Source organism: Myiozetetes cayanensis, unplaced genomic scaffold (assembly GCF_022539395.1).
Source record: "Myiozetetes cayanensis isolate MyiCay16 unplaced genomic scaffold, myiCay2020 scf1, whole genome shotgun sequence".
In the NCBI taxonomy this organism is placed as follows: domain Eukaryota; kingdom Metazoa; phylum Chordata; class Aves; order Passeriformes; family Tyrannidae; genus Myiozetetes; species Myiozetetes cayanensis.
Genome location: NW_026086604.1, coordinates 3,609,397 through 3,615,396, shown reverse-complemented (window position 1 = coordinate 3,615,396; position 6,000 = coordinate 3,609,397).

The window sequence follows — 6,000 nt, the reverse complement described above, 5'->3', positions numbered from 1 at the left end:
CACAGCTAGCCTGGAGATATATGACTGACAGTCAATCACTTTATACTGTAAAAGCCCACTCTCAAATTTTAATGGAGGATCTTTTAAGAGATCCCTTCTTGGAATATATGTGTGGGGATTCCTCCCTTCAGTGGGGGTGCCCCTCAGGATTACTCCTTGAGGCTGAAAGAGTTTGGCCCATGGGTATTTGTATGGGTGTGTAACATTAATATCTAATTAATAATTGGTTTTGATAGCTGTAATATTATTGCTTTAATATAATTGCTTCAAAATAATGCACTATACTATACTATAGTAATTATGGCTCCTATGCTATCTAGTAAATAATTCCGTTGAGATCTTTTTTGTCTAATCATTATCATAATAAATCATATATATTTATATAAATATATCTGGTTTATTAATCATGCAAGGCAAAGTTGTATAAAGGTTTAATTTACACCTATATAATTCTTTAGGCATAAACCATTGACTAAGTTAAGGGGGAAGATGGGATCCAGCTGTACTCAGCTTGCTCTCTGAGAAGGAGTTTTGAGAGAAAGGGGGTCCTTTCTGCACCTCATGACTCAACTGGAAGGATTCCCTAATGAACTATGCCTGAAGATCCCACTCTGCCCACGAAAATGGCAAATTTGAAAACTCATCTGCTAAAAGAAACTGGATGGGTACTCAATGGTGAGACCCTTGTTCCTGCTGTCAACATGGGACAGATTTCAATGAACAAAGGCAGGCCAAAATTGTCTTGAAATTATCCAGCTGTAATCACCATAAATTGTGTTTGGGATTCCACTTACCCAGTGGGCTCCCAGAGCTCTTCTTTTACTTAAACAGCCTCTGGTTACCTCTTGTTCTTCCAGTTACTTCTTGTTAGTGAATCTGCCGGACTTGATTGCCTTTTTTGCATTAGGGAATCCTGACAGGACCTCTTGCAACGCTGTATTGGCCTAAAGGCTGTTGCAAGGAGGTGGAGAAAGTTCACAGGACAATAAACACAGTGTTATTTGTGTTCTAGATTCCTCTCTCTCTCCATCCCTCTCCCTCGGGGGAGCAGACACTAATCATTGCCTGTAACAGCACTGGGTGATTAATTTAAATGATTTAGCACCTGGGGATTAACCTTCACACAGAGATCGATGTTTTGGCTTTTTCCTACATTATTACCCTTACAGCAATTACCTCCCACAGATACTTGCTCTTGTGCTAATGAGCCAGAAGCTATTAGCATCCACATCCACTATCTACGTGTTTTATAGTTGCAGGAGGGTTGTTCCTTGATGACCACAACTTCTGGGCAGGCAAATTTACCAAATGAATGGAAAAGGCTTTTCTGCAGACATTCCTGGAAGGAAAAAAAGAATAGGAAAATTGTATTAGCATTGTGAAGAGAAATGTATCCTGAGCGTGAAATCAGAGCCAAGGAGAAGAGAATCAGGCTATCAGTAATGTGATCAGTGCTGAGATTTACCTGCTCAGTGTGAATAGCCCACGCAGAAAGACCACACAGGTAGAACTAGTAAGGTGTTATAATTTACACAGATTTGTTGGATTGACTCTAATTAGCAAAGTTCAGCCCCAGTGTAGGCTATGCCTAGATTAAACTGCTTAGTTCAATACTGAAAAAGTTGAGGTAAACTCTCTCATGAAATCTGAGCAGTTAAATAATTCTGATTCCATTCTACTCTTCCCTTCCTTTCTGTTTCACCACATCTGTATTCAGCTCAGTCCTCTCTCAGTAATGTTGACTTTGCCACTGAGCAGTTTGTCCCATACCACCTCATGGGCTCTTGCACCAAAAATACGGATTAATTTAACCCATAAGTCCAAATATTCCTCTTGTTTACAGTAATAAAAATTCAGTGAGCTGATATCAGGTTGCAGAGGGAAATGCAGAGTCCATACCATGATAGTCAAAGCCCATGCACAGTGTCGGGAGAGGCAAACACAGAAATACAAGCTGGGGTCACTTCTACTGCACAGTTTCTCAATGGCAGTGTGAATCTAGATGGAGAGAGGTTGCCTTCTTGTTCCATCTGCTCTCCTTGTCTCCTTTTGGCTCTTGAGAAAATTATTTCAACTCACATCATCAAAGCCAGAAACAGGTAAAAACTCCCAGCAGGTTAGGGAAGCAGGGTAATTGCATGTCTTAGCAGCTCCCTTTTTATAGATGGAATTTCTTACATTTTATAAAGTAGAAATAACAAAAGAAAAGCACAGCAAGAGTTGTGCTCACTAAATGTGAGCATCATCAGAGCATGGTGTAAACTGTTCTTCCTTGCTGGAAAAGGCAGCTGCTGGCATCTGTGTAGGGAAGAATCAAGACATACGATACATTCTCCTTTTATTCAAACCTAAGTCTGATGTCAGAGCTGGGGCTTGGTCCCTTTGGAAATACCAAGTTCATTCATATGAACTTAGTGTGGAACTGGAGTCTATTATGACACAAGGCCCTTAGTGTATGAGATATGTAGGAGCAATGTGGATATCAAAGTGAGGTTGTTTTTCCTTCCTCTCAACCTTGACTAGAAGGTAGAAGGGAAAAATTAATGTCCAGCTAGAGCCCATATAGACTGAGGTGGTAGATCAGTAGGTTCTATCTCTAGCAATTCCACCCTCTCAGAAACCAAGTGACACACTCCCATCTCAGTCAGACCTGGAAGAAATAACCATAGAGCTAAGTCAGGACAGGTCATCTGAATACATATCACAAGTTAAAGCCAAGAGTTTTCAATCAACAGCCCCTATGTAAATGGAAGAGTGCATTGGCTTCATCTATAGGGACATTTTCTTCCTTTCCTTCAACAGTCAGCATTTCCCAGCAGTAAAATGCTGGAGCCAAAGATAGTCTAAATATAATCAGAGAATCATAAAATGGTTGGATTTGAAGGGTCATTAAAGATCACCTAATTCCAGCTCCCCTGCCATAGGCAGGGACACCTTCCACCAGACCAGGCTGCTCAGAGCTCCCATCCAACCTGGCCTTGAACACTTCCAGGGATGGAGCAGCCACAGCTTCTCTGGGCAACCCGTGCCAGGGCCTCACCACTGTCACAGCAAAGAGTTTCTTCCTAATATCTAATTTATATCTCTTTCAGTATAAAGCAGTTTCCCCTTGTCCTGTCAGTCCATGCCCTTGTCAAAAGTCCCTCTCCAGCTCTCCTGGAGTCCCTTTAGGCACTGGAAGGGGCTCTCAGGTCTCCCTGGACCCCTCTCTTCTGCAGGCTGAACACTCCCAGCTCTCCCAGCCTGTCTTCAGAGCAGAGGGGCTCCAGCCCTCTGATCATCTTCATGGACCCTCTGGACTCACTTCAGCAGGTCAATGTCCTTCTTATGGTGGGGGCTCCAAAACTGGGTGCAGTGCTCCAGGTGGGGTTCACAAGAGCAGAGTAGAGGGGCAGAATCACCTCCCAGCAGCAACTAGTCTTTTATACCTCCTTCAGTGGTTGAGTTTGGATAAAGATACTGATCAGTATATTTATCTGATATTCAGGTCTTCCAGAACTTTTGTTTCCTGTCTTTTAATCAAGTAACATTTTTTTCCCTGGCTCTGAAGATCCTAGAAATATGTATTTCTTTTATTTCTTTTTCTTTTATTTCTTTTTCTTTTATCCCTAAATTTATTTTTTTAATAGCAGAAATAAAAATATTTTCTTCTCTCAGTTCTAAATGTTTTGCTTTTCTGTTTAATTGGGTATTGCTTTGTCCTGAGAGAGTGAGAGAGCACAACAGGGAAGAGCTCATTTACTTTTTCTGTACTGCTCATTATTTCATACACTTTCAGTGCAACTGCTTCATTTGTCCCCTCTCAAAAGCCACTGTTTTTACAACTGACAAGCTTAACTGAAGACATTGCCTTAGGTGAGAAAGATGCAGCGATTTGGTCACAGCATGATTAGAGACAAAAACCTGTTTTCAGTGACTGAAATCTTTGGTTTGCTGTCAACCAAGCAATTGATGTGTACTGAGCAGGCTCTTGCATTTTGCTGCAGGATGCTTAATTTTTTTCCTCCTCTGAGACAGGACCCAGACACATGGCAGCAGCCAAACCCTGAACAATCAGGCATCTGTGACTTTGATTCAGATTTATAAGGATATTTATAGACCTATAGATGAAAGATTGAAGGTTTTTTTCCTGCATTTTTAACTCTTATCCCCTGAAGTCTCACATTCTTGTGGTTGTTAAGAAAAGTTCAGCACACAAGGTCTTATTCAAATTCTTGTATACTACCTGGAGCCCTTTAAAATATTGTCTTCTAGCCTATGTTATTGGTTATTTAATTGATTAATCTAAAAGGGTGTTTTGCTTGCAAAAGCAGTAAATGGGGTTCAACGACACTTTGGCTTTTTTGGATCACTTGAAATGATAAAATATGCTCTCAAATACCACTCCCAAAAGAAAAACATAGCTGATCCTAACTGCTAACAGAGACGTTACCTGCTGCAGCACAGAAAACACATGTGAGACTGCTTGGGCATCTTTCTCTCTGTTGTTAAAGCTGCTTTTCTCCTTTCTGTGCCATAAGTACTCCTGTCTTCCCCATCAAAAACTGAAGATTTCACATGCATTCTTTGTTGTTGTTTTAATGTAGGCCAGGGACTTAATAAAGGTGTGTAGAACACTGACTGTGTCCCAGTGCATGGGACATCTTGGCCCTTCACTCATTTGTAAGTGAGCCTCATACACAGTATTGAGCAGATGAAGGCTGTAAGGACAAGCTTGTCTCACTGTTGCTATAATAGGTCTCTTTATAACTGGTGGTGAGGCACTGGGACAGGTTGCCCAGAGAGGTTGTGGATGCCCCATTCCTGGAGCTGTTCAAGGCCAGGCTGGATGGAGCCCTGAGCAAACTGATCAGTGGGTGGCACCCCTGTCCATGGCAGGAGTTTGGAAGTGGGTAATTTTTAAGGTACCTTCCAACCCAAACCATTCCATGATTATATGATAATACAGAACAGTGACTTCTACTAAATATTTTCTGCATTAAGACAATGATTTAATCCTGTAAGAGCACACAAGGTAGTTGGTCTGTGTTGTATCACTTAATGTCATGGCAAATTTGCTGAAACCAGTTATTTTATTCTAATAGTTAACTATTCTCACTGTTCATGTAGATATTTTTTTTCATCAAGGCTGCTGGAAGGAAATACAAAACCTCTCACTCTCTGTCTCTGTGCAGCTGGGATCAGCTTCTGGCCACAGCATCACCAGGAAAAAGAAGGAAAAAAAGAGGAGATTCTTTCCAGAATTAACTTTCCAGATTAACTCCAGAAATTTTTAGAATCCTTCCATGAGTAGCAGTGTGTAGAAACCTCATTGTAAGGACAAAGTGAGGTCCTGTACCTGCCTCCACTTGTGACTTACCTGGATGGCAACAACTTTAGAAGTTGCCCAACACTCCATCCCAGAAGGGGAATCATCCTTGTGCCTCAAGGCAGTATCTGCCAGCTTAAACTGGCACTGAGACCTACTTCCCCTCTTTCATTAGGAAGCACTGGATTAATAATTTTGTGAGTGAAACACTGATCTCCTCAAGTCTGGAGAACTCATGCTGTTCAGTCTGGTATCCTAAGACCTTGCCCTTCAGCTCCACAAAGTTAAGGCGGGGGGAGTCTCAACAGCAAACTCCAGCCCACCATGCATTGACTCTGCTCTTGTTCCTTCTCTAAGCAACTTCCTTTTGCTTATTCTGTCCTGTAGTCGTCTGGGAACATCAGGGTTGGGTGTTTGATGAAGGTTCATACTTCACTCTGCAAGTACTTTTGTCAAAAAAAGCTTTTATTGCAATGCAAAATATCTTCTGTATATGACATCTTTCTCCCCCCCAACCCCCTTAAATTTAATGAGTAATCCTTTCTGGGTTTGTACATTGTGATTCTTGTGTGTATGAATGAATATATATACATATCTATATATATCTATCAATCTATAGATATTATATTAATACAATCATATATAAATCTGGACCTATATCATTTTATATATACACGTATCACTAGATACAT